Source organism: Salvia splendens, chromosome 11 (genome assembly GCF_004379255.2).
Source record: "Salvia splendens isolate huo1 chromosome 11, SspV2, whole genome shotgun sequence".
Lineage (NCBI taxonomy): Eukaryota > Viridiplantae > Streptophyta > Magnoliopsida > Lamiales > Lamiaceae > Salvia > Salvia splendens.
This window is the reverse complement of record NC_056042.1, coordinates 15,523,421-15,542,565: the sequence shown is the minus strand read 5'-3', so window position 1 is coordinate 15,542,565 and position 19,145 is coordinate 15,523,421.

Genomic DNA, 19,145 nt, shown 5'->3' with positions numbered 1-19,145 from the left:
ATGAACGATAAACAAATGGAAACCCGGATTACTTATAATTTCGGATTTGGATGGGCAGTGCAATATTACTTCTGTAGTGGTTGCTCGTAATATTCCAATATAAGCTTGTATTAAATTGTGGGTTCAATTTAATTAGTAAAAAAAGCTAATTGGGGAATGCCATATCCAAAACCTTCCATAGATACCTGACTGGGCCCAATATGTGACTTAATATAAATAGGAAAATAAAAGAGACAGAAAATGTTGGGACTACCGCGGCGGAAGACACGGAAAACAAACAGGTCCTTACGGATCTATTTAGGTGATTATGCATTCGATTCCAATTTCATGCAATTAACTTAGATCTATAGATTAATACATCAAATAAACATGTAGACAAGCAATTTGACGTATGTATATGATTGTTACCTCATGATCCATCATAGGATTGACGTTGCTTGCTGCACCACCTGAAGATCCTTGATTTATCGACCACGAATCTTCCATACTATTCCCACGTCCTTGATTATTCATCCATGTGGGTGGATCTCGAACAATCAAATAAAAGTGATATGAGATCTAGGGAAAACCAATCACAAACACAAGATTGCCTTGATCTAATCCTATGAATTAGGATAGAACAAGAACAAAAAACCAAACCCTAATCTCCCACGTGCTAGGGCACGAAAACCGAGGCAAGAGGGAGAGAGAGAGAGGCCGGCGACGGCGGCTAGGGTTTGGAGGAAACGAGTTGTGTATTGTGGTGTGCTAGGGTTTCCTATCTCTTCACTATTTATAGTCTTGGACTTGTTGGGCTAGGATGAGGATCCATGGAATGAAATAGATGTTGGGCTCACCTATTAGATAAATATCTAATTAAATCAAATGACCCATGATTTAATATATTATCAATGGAATATTATTTTGTTCCACTAAAGAATAATATTGCACTCCCATCTAAATCACCAAATTACAAATAACTAGGGTCCATTTTATTTTATAATATTTCCCGCGTTTAAGATTATCTTAATCCGTCAATTTAATTCTTTGTCTGCTATTTGACTTGAATTAAATTAATTCTCCAAAGAGTTTTCTAGTTTGAAGCTTTATTTATTATTCGTGGAATAAAATTCCAACTGCGCAGATTTCTGAATAATAAATTCCTTTTTCAAACACCACTTGGGGATTTAATCATACCACACTGGGCACGCGAATTCTATGAAATAATATTCCAATACCTTCATGTTATTTGAAAGTTTGCTCAGAACCGTGTGTGCTTTTATGCTAGGTCAGGCTTCTCAAGTCCAAAGAATCCACTAGATCACGAGGTCTAGGAACTCAGAGGATCTCAGAAGTCTCAGTCGTTGGACACACAAATTCCTCATTCAAAACCCTCAACCCGCTATACTATGAATTAGTACAGGGAAGTAGGGATCGATCCCACGAAGACCGATGCGTAAGAAAGCATTTAGAAGACTCTGGAAAGGTGAATGGGCTGCTGCCACGTAATTTTGGGTTGAGGTAAACTATTACTAGACTTAGGAAGAAAATATGACACTAGACCTAGGAAACTGAAAACATCATGCAGGCATGAAACATATTCGTAACATCAATCTGTCAAACAAATTTCCTTGACCTAGTAAACAACTACCTAAGTTAGCTAGACAGAAAAAATGCAAGCAGTGGGGACCATCTCCCTAAAACAGTAAAGTACGGATGAAAAGCTGCAACTAACGAACTATGAATTTAACTAACAACGACATGCTTTTCCTACTGATTCAATCGCGAATATGAAGAAAACATGGTAGATTTCCAGATTCAAACAGAATGTAAAAGTTCAGACGTCGGAAACTTGCGATTAGCCGGAAGTTAAACAGATCTACATATACTAGATGGAAGGAAATAAAAATACAAAAATAAGGCATCAAACTACGACTACTCTGTTTCAGATCCACACATCAGATGCTTAATCCACTCCGGATCCAAGCAATCCGAACCCAACTACCACCAAAATCAACTCCATAAACTCCAATTCAACAAATCTGTTCCGATCAACAACAATCATCAACGATTCTACTCCAATTCGACAAGAAATGCGAAAAGCATCTAATTGAGTAAATAACTACGAGCTTAGAAATAAAACATCATTCTTACTTGAAATAAACATCACCATATCTGAAAACAGAAATTGCATAAATCCACGATAATTTTTCAGAAAAAACAGAGCCGAGCTTCGAACAACGAAGCTTGGTGAAATTCACAGCAACGGAATGAAATGAGAGCGGTAAATTGTATCTTCGTCCTATGCAAGGACGGTGTTACCCACCAACAAATAGAAAGTGAAACCCGTAATCCCCTATAACTTCCTGGATATCCCCCCAAGTGTGTAGAAGTAAGTGGGCTAAGAGAGCCAAAATAAAAACATAAGGAGCCGAAAAAAAACTCTCATTTTCCTGCATGCTCTCTCCCTTATATAGGCGCGGAGGATCTTCTAGAAGCCTTCGCAGAAATCTCAATTCTGCCCTTCAGCTTCGTTGTTTCCTCTGTCTAGCCATTTTTCCCATATTGCTCACTTTTATCGCCAATTCCCTTCGCCATTCAATCGTCCTTCTTTCTTCCTAGATGTGGCAAAACTTACTACACACCTGGCTTAAAAACATGTGTTAGACCCCGTAAATGCATGAATTCAACCATTTAATCAATGCATGAAATTAGCCTTATCAAACTGCTCACACTTAAACCATACTTGTCCTCAAGTATAAAGACAAAAAAAAAGAAATAAGGCGAATTTCAATGCATGATTATCCTATGACCGACTCTACAAACAAAACACAAACTCCTAGACCTAGACACACTAACAGACTAACAAAGAGAAAATAAACACTTAAAGAAAAACACAAAGGCATGAACTAGTTTTAACTTTTAGGCAGCTATCCCCACAAAATTAAGGTCTATCCGATTTGTCTACAGTCTCCAAATCCTCCCCTTCCCTTCTTCTACCTAATCGCTCTGTCAGTTCGTCAAGATAGCCTACTGACTTCCCAATTGCTGGATTCACTCGATCGCTCATTCCTCACCAGGGATGTTAGGATCGATTCACTCTTAAGTCAATGACACACCACCGATGCTTTGGGTTATGAGAGTTTCTCCTTCCTACAGTCTTCTTTTTCTTTTTAATTCCTGGGTCAGGTTACTATTGCTTCCTGCCCTAAGATCTTTTTTTTCTATTCCCCCTTTCATATATATATATACATTTTTATCTCTCTGGACTTCATCCAGCTTGTACCTCTGATTTTTTTATTTTATTTCTCCCCTGGACTTCGTCCAGCTAATACCTCCTTTTCCTAGACTTCGTCCAGCTTATACCTCCAGAAACCCTCTTTTGTTTTTTCTCCTTCAGACTCTTCTCCCTAAGCAGTCAAGTGGTGGCCCCCCTTTTTTTACAAGTTAGCTCTAAGTGTATAGGCTTATAATTTAAACCGAATTCAGCTTATTAAGGAAAAAATATCAAAGTTGACATGCATCCTATCTTCAATTGCTCTCACTAAGGGGATCTTGCCTTATTATATTCACTAGCTCATGCGACACACAAAAACCTAGACCTAAAGACTCCTATCGATATTAAAAACAAACTGTACTACTCCCTCCGCCTTCACTCAAGCTTGTCCCCAAGCTATCCCAGTGAAGGGGGGAAACAGGGAAGTAATAACAGACCACAACAAAACACAAAACGCGCATCATACAGAACAACAAATGCGCATAAACAAACAAACTTCTCACACTTAGACCGAACAACGAGCTAAGTGGGAGAAATTACAACAGGACAAAAACCAAAACATGCCCAAAAGCAACACAAACTTTTCACACTTAGACCAAAGATTGGGCTAAGTGGGAGAAAACACACATAACACAAACACAAATATCTACATCAAAAGGCATGCTGAAAAAAACAACACAAACACAAACACAAAACAACAAACATATAAATGCATAAAAAAACGGAAAGAAAAAGAAAGAAGAACTGAAAGTTAAAAGTTACTTGGTCATGGGGGGTCTCAATTCGGGGTTTGGCCCCCTCGGGTGCCAAACTGGGGTGGAACATAAGGTCGGGTCACTTTCGCTTTCTTACTGGCCGGCGACTCCGGCTTCTCCTCATCCTTCTCACTCTTGTTAGACACTGGCTTCTTTACTGACAGGGGCTTAGATGCAGACGGGGTTATCAGGGGCCTGGACGCTGGTGGGGGCTGCTGGAGAGAAGAACTTCCCTGCCCTGGTGGCTTGGACACACTGCTGGGTCCAGCGGGCAATTTCTTCTGGGGCTCGGGAAACTTCTCCTTCAGCCACTTGGTCATCATCATCATCAAGGTGACGGCCTCCGCCATACGATCAGTCTGTGCGGATGACCTCCCCGCCAGCTCAGTAATACTGCTCCTGAGGACTTTTAACTCGTCCCGGACTCCGCCGAGGTCTTTCCTCATCTCGCCCATCTCCTTTCTGACGTCACTAAGCTCCTTCTGCATCATGCACATGCCCTTCTTCATCTCTTCGTACTCTTCACTGTTCAATGTCTCGACACCATCCTGCTCTGGCTTCACTTGGGGTTCCGCTCTGCCGACCTCATAAAAGCAAACATCCTTCCCGTGCATGTAGAGCAGGCCCTTGTTGAAGAAATAATCAACGCTGAAGATCTCAGGCGGCTTGCATATTACTACCTCCGGCGCAAATTTTGCTATCTTCATGATTGTGTTTTGCTGAAGGTAAGCTCCGAGAAGGTGGCATGTGTACATGTGGCAGGAGGGATTTGCAGCCATCTGGTGACAAGCCTAAGCTAACCAATAGCCGAGGTGTACCCGTACGCCTTTAGCCATGCACCATGTAAAATAGAGGTCAGCAGTAGTTATGGCAGAATTGGAGGTTCCCATCAAATTATAGCTAATAAAAGTCTGAGCAAAACGTCGGATACGGTTGTCGATATGGAAGGCTTTCGAGTAGCTAGTCTTGAATTGCCCCACTTTAGGATGGGTGACAAATTCCCAAGCAGACTGCGGTTTGAAACCGGGAGTGTACTTCGGAGGTCCCACGGCGCTCTCGTTCCAAACGCCTTCGTCGTCTTCTGCGCGGGTAAACAACCCCAACCAGATGGACCATTCTCTGATACTCATTTCATGTTCTTCTATAAAAAGCTGGAAAGTAATCGTGTCAGCATCTAGATCGGTGGTGGGTCTCAGGCGGAAAGTTGAGAAAAACTCCCGGGCCAATGCTGTCGGCACCTCCGCGTCACTATGCTTTAAAAGCCAATCAAACCCAATTGCACCGATGTACTGACGAAACTCCTCATCGGAGTCTATCTCCTGTAACTCTTCCCGATCGTACCGTTTCCCAGATTTTGCTAGCTTGCCAGAACCACACCGTTTTTTGTACGTTGCCGTCCTCTTTGGATCCTCGAACTTGCCTATTGCTTCCAACAATCCTTTCGTAAACCAGACTTCTACTGGTTCAAAATTCAACTCCTCCTTTTGTTTATCCATCTCTTCTTCATCAGACTCACTATCCAGAGTAGGGCCAACTCGTTCGTTGGCGAATGGAACTTTAGTAGGGCTGTGAGTGGAGCCTCAGCAGATTTGCCCGCTGTAGTCTGCTTGGACTTCTTGGTCCGGGAAGTAGCAGCATGCTTGCCTTTTCTTTTGCGTTCCTCCGCCAGGCGGCGCTCCTCTGCTTCGTCCTCCTTCTTGCTAGACCCAGGGATCTGCTTCCCTTGTTCGCCTTCTGTTCCCGAGGTTAGACACTCCTCCTCTGTGGGTAGGGTGAGATCTTCGATCTCATCCCTTAAGCTTCTCCTGGCCTTAAGTCTGGCCTCCCGTTTATCCACCGGCGAATCTGTGGCCTCCGAAATCTCTACAAAATCTACCATCAATTGTAGCCCACTGCCCTTGAGCACCGAAACGTCCTCAGTAACGGGGCCTCTCCCCCTTCAGACAAACCAGGGGTTCCCCCATCAATGTAAACAGGGGTTTCCCCCCAGCAACTAACAGATTAACACCAAGGGCTTCACTGCCCACAAACTTTTCAGGGGTTTCCCCCTCAGCAATACCTTCACAACCTAGAGTTTCCCCCTCGACAACACTAACAACAGAAACAGGGGTTTCCTCCTCAATCACCACTCCTTCAAAAACAGGGGTTTCCTCCTCACCAACATTTGTAGAAACACCAGGGGTGTCCCCCTCAACAACACGGGCTAACCTTTGGTCTCCAACCACCATCTGTTCATACCCTGCCGCCAGATCAGCCTCATCCTCTTTTTCTTCGCCTACCGTAACGTCTTTCTCCGGCGCGCTAATGGTTGGTTCGGCCACTGTATGTAAAATAGCGGGTTGGGTCGTCGAATCTACTGGAATCGTAGGCGGTGGTGGCGCTGTGGTTGTGGTGGTTGCTGACGCGGTAGGATTTGGTTTTTCCATTATTTTCGTGAAGAGGGCGAGAGCCTTCATCGCTTCCTCCGCACTTCTGAATTTCTGCACCAAGCCTGACATGAACGCCGCCGCACCGGAATCGGCGGATGTGGTGGGGTTCCCTACTTTCGGTGTAGCCTCCATGACCTGAATCTGCAAAATTTCACAAGAACTTGGGACAAATTTTCGATTAGGGTTAGAGAACTGTCGAAATTGCGAGAAAAAATTTGGGGGATTTTTAGAGTGAGAGAGAGTTCTGTTTGTGGAAAATAAAAGAATAAGGAGGGAAATAGGTATTTAAGATAGGGATGGGAACGGTTACAGGTTGTTGCAGGCGTGATGTAAGCAACCGTACGCCTTCCCATAAAGCGGTGATTTGAATTTCAAAATTTCACAACTTCCCTCCCAAACATCTAGTCTGAAAATCTCTCTGCCCCGTGTAAATGCTATTCTCTGCAATTCCACACTTAGGAAAAACAATCAAATGAAATGCCAGACTCCCAGGTCAAGGACTCATTAAAAGACAAAGCAATTTCCCTGAGAAGTGTGATGTTTCGAAAATATTTTTGGAAAATTAGATTTTTTTTTTCGTAAAACAAATAAACTATTTACACTTTCAATTGAGTACTCTCAAGATCCCCTGGTTCAGTGTATAGATAAAAAAAATGTATTCCCATTTTCCTGACCCAGGAATTCGTCGAGAGCACTTACTCACCAAACCAATTAGGCGATAAAAGGGAGTGCGCGTAATGGCACTTCCTCCACCACACACAACTCAAAATTATCCCTAAAAACCTTCACTCGATGGCCATTAACAAGGAAATGAGTAGAGTTTGAGGCACTGCCCTGGATTTTCACAGCTCCGTTTGCTCGAAGGCCAACAATAGTGTATGGCCCGATCCATTTGGACTTTAGCTTCCCAGGCATCAGCTTGAGCCTGGATTAGAAAAGGAGCACCTTCTGGCCTACTTGTAATTCCTTGACCCGGAGGTTTTTGTCATGCCAGAGCCTCGTCTTCTCTTTGTACCACATTGCGGATTCATACGATTCCAGCCTTAACTCTTCTAGCTCTTGAATTTGCAACTTCCTCTCTTCCTCCGAAGCCAGGGGTCTCATATTAATCTCCTTCACCGCCCAATATGCCTTGTGCTCCACTCATACGGGCAGATGGCACATCTTGCCAAACACCAGCCTGTAGGGCGACATTCCAATAGGCGTTTTGTAAGCTGTCCTGTAGGCCCACAATGCATCTCCGAGCCTCTTACTCCAGTCCTTCCTTGACGGATTCACCGTCTTCTCCAGTATTGCCTTGATCTCCCTGTTTGAGATCTCCGCCTGTTCGTTAGACTGAGGATGATACGGGGTAGAAAGCCTATGGTGGACCCCGTATTTCCTCATCAGAGCTTCTATGGTTCGGTTACGGAAATGCGTCCCTTGATCAGATATAATAGCTCAGGGCACACCGTACCTGTTGAAAATGTTAGCTCTAAGAAACTTAGCCACCTCTTTGGCTTCACAAGACGTGGTAGCCTTGGCTTCTATCCACTTTGAAACATAATCTACAGCCACAAGGATGTATGTATTCCCGTATGAAGATGGAAATGGACCCATGAAATCCATCCCCCAGACGTCAAAGATTTCGCAGACGATTACTGGGACTTGCGGCATCTCATCTCTCCTTGAAATTCCTCTAGTTTGCTGGCACCTCTCACAGTTCTGGCAAAATTCAAAGGAATCCTTGTGTAATGTAGGACAATAAAATCCACTGTCTAGGACTTTTCTCGCAGTTTTTCTCGGCCCAAAATGACCTCCACACGCCAATGCATGGCAATGATTAAGCACATCCCTCTGTTCCCATTCGGGGATACATCTCCTGATTACCTGGTCAGCTCTCATCCTCCATAAATAAGGATCGTCCCAGAAATAATACTTCGCCTCGCTTTTAAGCTTCATCATGTCTTGTGAACTGGGCACCTCTCCTATGACCAAGTAATTTGCCAGGTCTGCGAACCATGGTTCAGCGTTCAGCTGACACTTCCCTTTCTCAGCATCCCCTGGACCTGTTATCGCCATTATTTCCTCCCAACTGATAGGTCTAGGAGATTATCCTATGTAGTACAGATGTTCCTCCGGGAATGCGTCAGGTATAGCTTCCTCTGTTTCTCCCTGGAAAATCTGACTCAAATGGTCAGCCACTTTATTCTCTGTCTCCTATTTGTCTCTCACTTCCTAATCAAATTCTTGCAAGAGTAACACCCAACGGATTAACCTTGGCTTGGACTCCTTCTTCGCCATCAAGTACTTGATAGCCGCGTGGTCGGTAAAAACTATCACTCTACACCCCAGTAAGTATGGTCGAAATTTCTCAAATGAATACACAACGGCTATCATTTCCTTTTCCGTGGTGTCATAGTTTTTCTGGGCCTGGTTGAGTGTCTTCGAAGCATAGAAGATCACGTAACTTTTTCCATCGATCCTTTAACCTAGTACCGCCCCCACTGCGTAATCGCTTGCATCACATATTATTTCAAACGACAGATTCCAGTCGGGTGCCCTGATGATAGGGGCTGATACTAATTTGTCTTTCAATAGTTGAAAAGCCTTCTGACATTCTTCGTTGAAGACGAAATCAACTTCATTATGCAACAAATGGGTGAGCGGTTTGGCAATCTTCGCGAAGTCCTTTATGAATCTTCTATAGAAACCTGCATGCCCTAGGAATCCCCTAACTTCTTTCTAATTCGTAGGGTACGGCAATTTCGAAATCACATCGACCTTTGCTTGGTCCACCTATATGCCTCACACCAACCAGCTACCTCTCTGTCAATAGAGTGACTTAACTCCGAATTTTCAATCTGCTCCTGCATCAATTCGATCTCAAGATATTCCTGGACCAGAGGGTTAATAACATCGATAGCATGCAAGTTCTCTACATCTAGAGGTTCCTTCAATGCTTCATCTATGCTAAATGTATATTTTTCCCCATTATAGTCCAAACATATTGTTCCATCAAAGACATCGATAATGGTCTTAGCGGTACGCAGGAAAGGTCGTCCTAAAAGCACCCCGCTAGACTCGGCATATTCATTATCACTCATTTTAATAACATGGAAATCGGCCGGATACAGAAAATCATGCACCTTGACTATAACATTTTCGAAAACTCCCTCTGGACAAATGCACGACCTATCCGCCAATTGGATCACCACTTTTGTATTCACCATCCCTACTCCTACCAACTTTTTGTATATGGAAAGCGGTAAAACATTTATCAATGCCCCTAAATCACACATGGCATGCTCAATTCTGACATCACCAATAGAAATGGGTAAGGTGAACATACCTGGGTCAGTGCATTTTGAAGGCATCCTGCGTTTCTGAATCACTGCTGACACGTTTTCTCCAATCAGGATCTTCCCACTAGGTCTTGTCTTTCCAGCTATGAACTCTTTGATGAATTTGCTGAAGACTGGCAGTTTCAAAGTTTGTAAAAATGGTTGGTTTATCTCCAACTTTCCAAAGATATCCATGAAATCCACTGGTTCATCCTTCTTCTTCTTAGCCTCTCCTCGGTGCGGAAATGGTTTCAATTGTTTCCCTGGTCTTGCAGATCCTCCAACTGGAAGCTCGCCTATTTCCTCCCTTGCTAATTCCTTCTCTGCTTCTGGCTCTGGGTCTAGGAAAAATGGTTCAGCTTCACTAGGTAGCGGTTTCTCTAGATCACCTTGCAGAAGGTCATCTCCTCTTGTGGTACTCCCTACTTTCGAATTCTCAGGGTCGGGAACTGAGTTCTTCCCTTCCTTGCCTTCTGTGGTAGGTGTCTCTTCATTCGTCCTCATCGCTGGACCGTCATAACCTCGCCCAGATCTCAAAGTGATTTGACTGATGTTAGCTCGGTCTGGAGGCCTTACTGAGGCAAGAATCTTTCCTTCGTTCCCTCGCATCTCGCTCAAGGAAGTCGCGATCTGGGACAATTGCTTGGCCAACATGTCCATTGCTGCCTTCTGCTCCAACTGAGCATCTTGAAGCTTATGCACCACGTCATTGTTAGATTGCAAGTTGTTCTGCATATGTTGTTGCGAGCTGACTAGATCATGCACCGTATCATCAATATTCTTCTGTGGCTTAGAAATGGGTTGGCTGGGACTCAGTCCACTTCCTTGGTTCTGGCGGAAGTTCCCCTGACTTCCTGAACTGTTGTTGTACTGATTTCCTGGCCCTTGGTTCCCCTGGTAAGGAGGTTGGGAATTTTGATAATTTCCGGGGTAATTCCTTTGGTGTGGCGGTACATAAGAGTTCCCCTGGTGGTTTTGATTCTTGTTTCCCCAATTCGCATGATCTCCCTGGTTCCGGTTGCTCCAGTTGTTATGCCCCTCCTGATTTCTCCCAGACCAGTTAGTCTGCCTTTCTGGTTGATGCGTCGACTGGGCGTTCTGTTGTGGGGGTGGCTGGTTCAGATCGTTGTCAGAGCATCTAAAATTGGGATGGTTTCTCCATGGTGCATCCCTCTGTCTCCCTGGATTCCAACTTCTATCTGGGTTCCAACTCCCCATCGCATTAACTTGGGCCTGGTAATCTCCTTCTTGAGGACCATAATATTGCTGGGGTGAAATTTCTCCTGGACCTGGAGATTTTCCTTTTTCTTGTCAGGCTAGCGTATTGGACTTCTCGATTGCATTCAAGAGTGTTTTCTCAAGCCTATCTATTCTCACCTCGACTCTTTCGTCATCTTGCTCTCCCAGCGCATTTACGGACCCTCTCCTCATAACATTCCTCGGGCTGTCGTACGCCTTTTTGGCCTCTATCAACTTCTCCAAGATCACTCTTGCTTCACTTCCCTTTTTCTTCGTAAAATTTCCTCCACTCGAGGAATTCATCAAATCCTTTGACTTAGGGTTGACTCCTTCATAAAACAAATAGTAAATCTCTGCCTCGATCATTCTATGATTCGGGCAAGCATCTAACAATCCTTTAAACCGCGACCAATACTGACTAAGAGACTCATCATACTCCTGCTTACACTCCACAATTTTCTTTTTGAGAGCGTTGGTCTTGTTTGAAGGGAAAAAGTAATCCAGAAATTCCAACTTGAAATCTCTCTATGTACGAATCGAATCTGGAGATAGCCTCAGTAGCCATGTGTTAGCCTCTCCATTCAGGGCAAATGGAATTGCATGTAGGCGATAATCCTCCTCTGTTGTGTCGTTGGCCTTTTCTGAATACTGCACAGTTTGCTAAACTCATTCAAGAACTCGTATGGACACTCGTTCCTACGTCCAGAGAACGTCGGTAGAATGCCTAGCACATTTGTTTTAATATCGATGGCCCTCTGACGAGGATTCATGACTATAGTCTGGGCTGGCTCACCATCTAAATGGGCAGTGAGCGAACCGATCTCCGGATCTGGGTCGACTACGTGTGCCATGTCTCTGATCTCTGCCTCCTCTGTATCTGTTTCTGAAGATGACTTAGGATCCTCCCTTCCTGACGAACTCCAATCATCGTCACTTCCCGAACCAAACGGAAAAGGATCTCCCGTAGATAATCCCGATCTGGTGGTGACCGTAGATGCTGTGTCCTTGACCTGCTAAGTGAACCGATTGTTCCTCCACCCAGATGAGTTACCCCAGTGTCCAAGCCGTGAGCCTCTGCTCATAAACTGCAAATAAAGAGAAAGAAAAACAAATCAACACTATATACGCCAAAATCTCTAAACACAATCATAAACTACGCCATCCGTCCCCGGCAACGGCGCCATTTGAAAGTTTGCTCGGAACCGTGTGTGCTTTTATGCTAGGTCAGGCTTCTCAAGTCCAGAGAATCCACTAGATCACGAGTTCTAGGAACTCAGAGGATCTCAGAAGTCTCAGTCGTTGGACACACAAATTCCTCATTCAAAACCCTCAACCCGCTATACTATGAATTAGTACAGGAAAGTAGGGATCGATCCCACGAAGACGGATGCGTAAGAAAGCATTTAGAAGACTCTGGAAAGGTGAATAGGCTGCTGCCACGCAATTTTGGGTTGAGGTAAACTATTACTAGACTCAGGAAGAAAATATGACACTAGACATAGGAAACTGAAAACATCATGCAGGCATGGAACATATTCGTAACTTCAATCTCTCAAACAAATTTCCTTGACCTAGTAAACAACTACCTAAGTTAGCTAGACAGAAAAAACGCAAGCAGTGGGGACTATCTCCCTAAAACAGTAAAGTAAGGATGAAAAGCTGCAACTAACGAACTATGAGTTTAACTACAACGACATGCTTTTCCTGCTGATTCAAACACGAATATGAAGAAAACAGAGTAGATTTCCAGATTCAAACAGAATGTAAAAGTTCGGACGTCGGAAACTTGTGATTAGCCGGAAGTTAAACAGATCTACATATACTAGACGGAAGGAAATAAAAATACGGAAATGAGGCATCAAACTACGACTACTGTGTTTCAGATCCAGACATCAGATGCTTAATACACTCCGGATCCAAGCAATCCGAACCCAACTACCACCAAAATCAACTCCATAAACTCCAATTCAACAAATCTGTTCCGATCAACAACAATCATCAACGATTCTACTCCAATTCGACAAGCAATGCGAAAAGCATCCAAATGAGTAAATAACTACGAGCTCAGAAATAAAACATCATTCTTACTTGAAATAAACATCACCATATCAGAAAACAGAATTTGCATAAATCCACGATAATTTTTCAGAAAAAACAGAGCCGAGCTTCGATCAGCGAAGCTCGGTGAAATTCACAGCAACAGAATGAAATGGAAGCGGTAAATTGTATCTTCTCCCTACGCAAGGACGGTGTTACCCAACAACAAACAGAAAGTGAAACCCGTAATCCCCTACAACTTCCCGGACATCCCCCCAAGTGTGTAGAAGTAAGTGGGCTAAGAGAGCCAAAATAAAAACCTAAGGAGCCGAAAAAAAACTCTCCTTTTTCTGCATGCTCTCTCCCTTATATTGGCGTGGATGATCTTCTAGAAGCCTTCGCAGAAATCTCAATTCTGCCCTTCAGCTTTGTTGTTTCCTCCGTCTAGTAATTTTTCCCATATTGCTCACTTTTATCGCCAATTCCCATCGCCATGCAATCGTCCTTCTTTCTTCCTGGACCTGGCGAAACTTACTACACACCTGGCCTAAAAACATGTGTTAGACACGTAAATGCATGAATTCAACCTTTTAATCATTGCATGAAATTAGCCTTAACATTATTCAACTACTACCACCCAAGATATCATGTTTGAGTTACGTACAAACTCTCCCATATTGATAAGTCAAAGTGGCGTTTGATTAAATAAACAATATTGATATTAATTTCATAAACTAGAAAATACTAAAATTTCTGAAATATATTCTTTCAGTAGATAGCAATAAAGAATACATTTCGTATTAGATCCTTTCGATGCTTTACCACACCGGTGTTACTAATCTCTTCTTAGGTAAGAGAGAATTATCACAAACACCGCAACCATACCAATAGGTAGCCAAAGTCTATCTAGGTTGTGAATACGTTTTTCTTCTTACTAGATCTGGCCAAGTCCCCTACTGGAAAACTCATGAGGATTCATCGAATTTCCCTACTTTGACCTTCTTAGTAAGAAACCTTAGACTTGTTTATTATATTTTAATAAATAAACCATTATATTATATTATTTATTCTCATAATTAGGTAAACAAGTGGACGTGGCGTTTCTCGTATGCACAAGCTGACTGTACAAAGGCATGTACGCTCGAAACATCTTTTAGTATACAAACCCCAACAATCTCCTACTTATACTCAAAGAATGCTTTCGAGTATACCAACCGCTTTATTGACCTTGTGCTACACATTCACACACATTTTCTCCCACTTATACTCAAAGCAGGTTTTGGCCACTATGTACTCAAAACTATAATTCTCATAAAAGAATCTACCAACATAGTTTGCTAGAGTACATAAAAACGAAAATATACTTGTAATTCATATCTTTAATTCTTTCTTAGGAGCACGTTTAATTGTTCAAGATATTTCTAGAACCTTTGATCCAGTGGAATAATTTTATGCGCCTTTCTCAAGTGCACTTATACGTATTCCTCTATAAAAATTCAATATTCTTGATCCTTCTGAATTTCTACTAATTTAAAGTAGAATACTTATAGCAATATATAAAGTTTTAATCTTGTCGAATATGATTCCCAAAACTTTATTATATAATACCAATTCAACTTGGTATTATCCGTACTATATAACTTGTGATGTAAATATATGTATGAACATAATTATCTCACCACAATGACTAATTGGAAATTAGTCCTTCTGACAAAATAAAACTGAATGATTGCATTCTTTGTTTTATAGTCATAAAATTCCAAGAGTTCATTATTTAACCATTGTTGTGATCTCTAGAAATACTTTTTTTGGAAATCAAAAATTATTTCTAATTTTAATAGTTAACTTGAAAATACCTTTTAATGTTATTAGAGTTTTGAAAGTTGTGCAAATCACCACTTCTTTCATTATAGGGTGTGAGCCCTGTGACATCCATAACCCAAAATATGCTTTATTTTACATATTAGCATTTATATTCATTGGAAGTATAGATATATAAATGGATTTCTATAAAATATGGTATTATATTAAAACTATGTTCAGGATAATTAAACTAAGTATGTGTACTATAAATGTATATACCGATTTAATAGTTAACTAATGAAAGTAATAAAACTATATTATATATATATATATATACGTGAATGTGTTTGTATAATAACTTTTATTCAATATTTTAATTGTTAATGTATTTAGATATATGTAGCTTGTTTACTTTGATATAGTTATATGTATTTGGCTACAAAGTGGGACACGTGTAGAGAAAATAAGAGGAGGAGCTGGCCATATCGTCTCATGCATTTGACGTGTGTAGTATATAGGTGATGAATTTATAGGAAGGAGGGGGAGTTTTATCCGGAAAAAAAAAGGAAGAAGAGGTTTTTCGATGAAAAAAGAGAAGAGGGAGAGAATGAAAAATTAAAATATAAAACTTAAATTTCATTTTAGTTTTAAGCGGTACAAAAGAAATATTTGTGGATAAGAAAAATGGGGAGCATGTGAATTCGACAGATAAATGATTGCAGAATGAGAAGAGGAATTTGGAAGTCAGTTAGATTACCTTTAATCAGGTGTGTATAAATCACACTTTTAATTTTACATGTTTTATTTGCTTCCTTGCTAGGTGCTAAACAAAATGAATGATTTGATTTTATGATATGATCCAATATGATTATGTGTTATTTGATATAGATGGTGGAATATGATATGGATAGGTGATTCGTGCAATGAATATGATGTTGTAAATGTATTATATGATAGAAATATGTAATTTATGTTTTACATATGGTATTGAAAGTACATGAATCATGTGATTAAAGAGGATCTGTGACAGCCTTATACTGGATCTGAAATTTTAGAGGGACCTATGAGTCCAATTACAGAGAGGCCTTCGGGTCAAATACAGAGGACCTATGAGTCCAAATACAGAGGGACCTTCGGGTCAAATACAGAGGGACCTATGAGTCCAATTAAAGAGAGACCTTCGGGTCATAGAGGAATCCCGGGCAGATACCAAGCTTGATTGTTACAGAATAATAAATTGAATAGAGTGGCATATGCATATGAATATGAAATGGTTTGTTTTTAAACTATGTTATATATATATATTGTTTCTGATTATATGTACTGATAAAAGAATATGGTTGATGTTTGTATCATGTGAGATTAAAGGAGGAAATTTATATATACTGAGTTGTGGCTCATATAAACCACTAAATTTTTCAGGAATAAGATAGCAGTAAAGTTTTGACTGACGTGGGTCATAGGAACTCCACATGTTATCTGGTTCGGCGGCTAACACATATTGGCAACCTTCTCCTCCTTATCATTTTTGCATGTAGATAAGTGGTGAGAGGGTTCCACTACTTTACAGGATATTTTGAAATATGTATCGGATAAGTGTTGGTTTGAACTTATATAATATGAGTGTTCTATGAATTAGACGTGTGTATTGATTGCTTTTATATTAAGGAATTTTTTTATTAAAAGAGTATACGTTAGCGGGGTTGAGGTGTGACAGTTTAGGTGGTATCAGAGCGGGGATAGAATCCCGCTGGGACATAGTATTCATAAATATCATATGATACATTTATGTTATAAGTTTCATTTGCATTTGTATTGTCATGAACATATCTCACTGAGGAGAGAAAGGTCAGCCGCCCTGTATCGTCAATTAATTTTAGAAACATCTCATATGCATATTGCATCATATGGTGATTTCCAGTAAATACATGGACAAATGTGAAGGGGTTGGCAGCGGAACGTGCATGTTCTAACAGATCACATAATTTGATCTATTTAGTAGATTATCTAGACAAAATCTATTCGCGTAATTATCACATGTATCATGCTCATAACTTGAATTAAAACATGCTTTAGCATATAAAATCCCTAAAACATGCTTACTACGGAATTAGCCAATTTACCTCATTGATTCAATCAAGAATTGATGATGGCTTGCTCCTTCTCCTCGTGAAGATCTTCAGTACTCGACCTCGGATCTTCTGACTGGTGTCCCGGACTGTATACTGATATTTGTGTAGGAAAATCTCACCAGAATACTAGGACTCGAATAATGAAGACAGAACTCAGCTCACGGAAGAAGTAATTTTCGAACTCTCTCTCTTTAGAGGGGTGGACGAAAATTGGGAGCAATAATAATTGTTATTTCTGTCTCCTTTGTTCTCCTATTTATATTAAGTCACATATTGGGTCCAGTCAGGGATCTAAGAAAGAATTTGGACATGGCCTCACCCAATTAGCTTTTTGCTAATTAAATTGAACCCACAATTTAATATAAGCTTATATTGGAATATTACAAGCAGCCACTACAAAAGTAATATTGCACTGCCTTTCCAAATCCGAAATTACAAGTATTCCGGGTTTCCTTTTATTTTTTTAATTCATTTCCCGCGCTTAAGATAGAAACATCTATTAATTAATTAATATCTGCTATGGACTTAATTAATTAACATATTTTATTCTCCAAGAGTGGACTTAGCAAGAAACTCTTATTTATTATTCATAGAGTAATTAAACTCCAACTAGCTAGGTTCCGAATAATAAAACCTTGTTTCGAGCTCCTCTTGTGGATGTTATCAAACGAGACTCTCCTCGCGCACGATTCAACATAATAGCAATCCTAGCACCGCTAGATAATGATCACCACTACCCAATATACCTGGATCGTTGGGTGACGAAAAACCTGCACCTTTGGTAAGTCAAAGTAGTAGATACTCAATATTGTATGCTCAATGCTAACGTACATTCATTAAGATATTAATTATCAAGACCTCGTCTTTCAGTAGATAGCATAAAGACTCGTCTTGCTGTTAGATCCATTCAGTGCTATACCACACCAACGTCATCATATTTCAATAAGGCTTAGAAATAATCAGACTGGCATTGCAACCTTTCACGATAGGTAGTCTAGGTCTATCTGGGTTGTGAAATTCTTATTTTTCTTTGTTCAGAACTGACCACGTACCTTAAATTGAGCGCAGCCCACAACCGGTCTACTAGAACAAAGACTTAGACTTATGTTATGTTCGCTTATACATTTAAATATGTAATAAACATCCATTAAATGTAAAACATAACAACATTATGACAAAAATTATCTATTGCATTCATTGGAAAATAATTATTAGAGTTTTACAGTATTCAATCACTCGAAAGGTGATTTCTAGTATACAAACCCTAACAATCTCCCACCTATACTCAAAACAGCTTTCGAGTATACAAAACAGTGTGCACACGTTAAATTTCTCCCACTTATACTGAAAGCGAGTTGAGGTCTTGAATGAGTCGAACTCCCATCCCTTCAACGTGGCCCTCGAACGGTTTTACCGCCAATGCCTTTGTAAAAGGATCTGCCAGATTGTTCTTTAACGCAATCTTAACCAATTGTATGTCTCATCTCTGCACTATATCCCTTATGATATGATACTTCCGCTCTATGTGTTTGCTCGCTTTGTGAGCTCTCGGTTCCTTCGAATTTGCCACAGCACCAGAATTGTCACAATAAACCGTGATGCTCTTGGGCAGATTCGTAACCACACCTAAATCCATAAGAAAGTTCTTGAACCATACTGCCTCTTTTGCAGCCTCCGAAGTGGCCACATACTCGGCTTCCATGGTCGAGTCCGCGATGCATTTCTGCTTCACACTCTTCCAAATTACGGCTCCACCTCCTAAGGTGAACACATATCCTGAAGTAGATTTTTTCGAGTCCTGATCAGCTTGAAAGTCTGAGTCAGTATATCCCAAAGGACAGAGCTCGACTGCATTGTAAACTAGAGCATAGTCCTTAGTCCGTTTAAGGTACTTGAGTAGGTTCTTTACGGCAGTCCAATGTCCTTGGCCCGGATTCGACTGATATCTTGCCACCATGCCAACAGCAAAGCAAATATCAGGCCTCGTACAAAGCATAGCATACATGAGACTTCCAACTGCCGAAGCATATGGAATCCTTCTCATTGCTTGTATCTCAGACGGCGTTTTGGGGTACATCTCTTGAGATAGATGGATGCCTTGTCTAAAAGGTAAGAAACCTTTCTTGGCGTCCTGCATGCTAAAGCGACTAAGTACTGTTTTCGATGTAAGG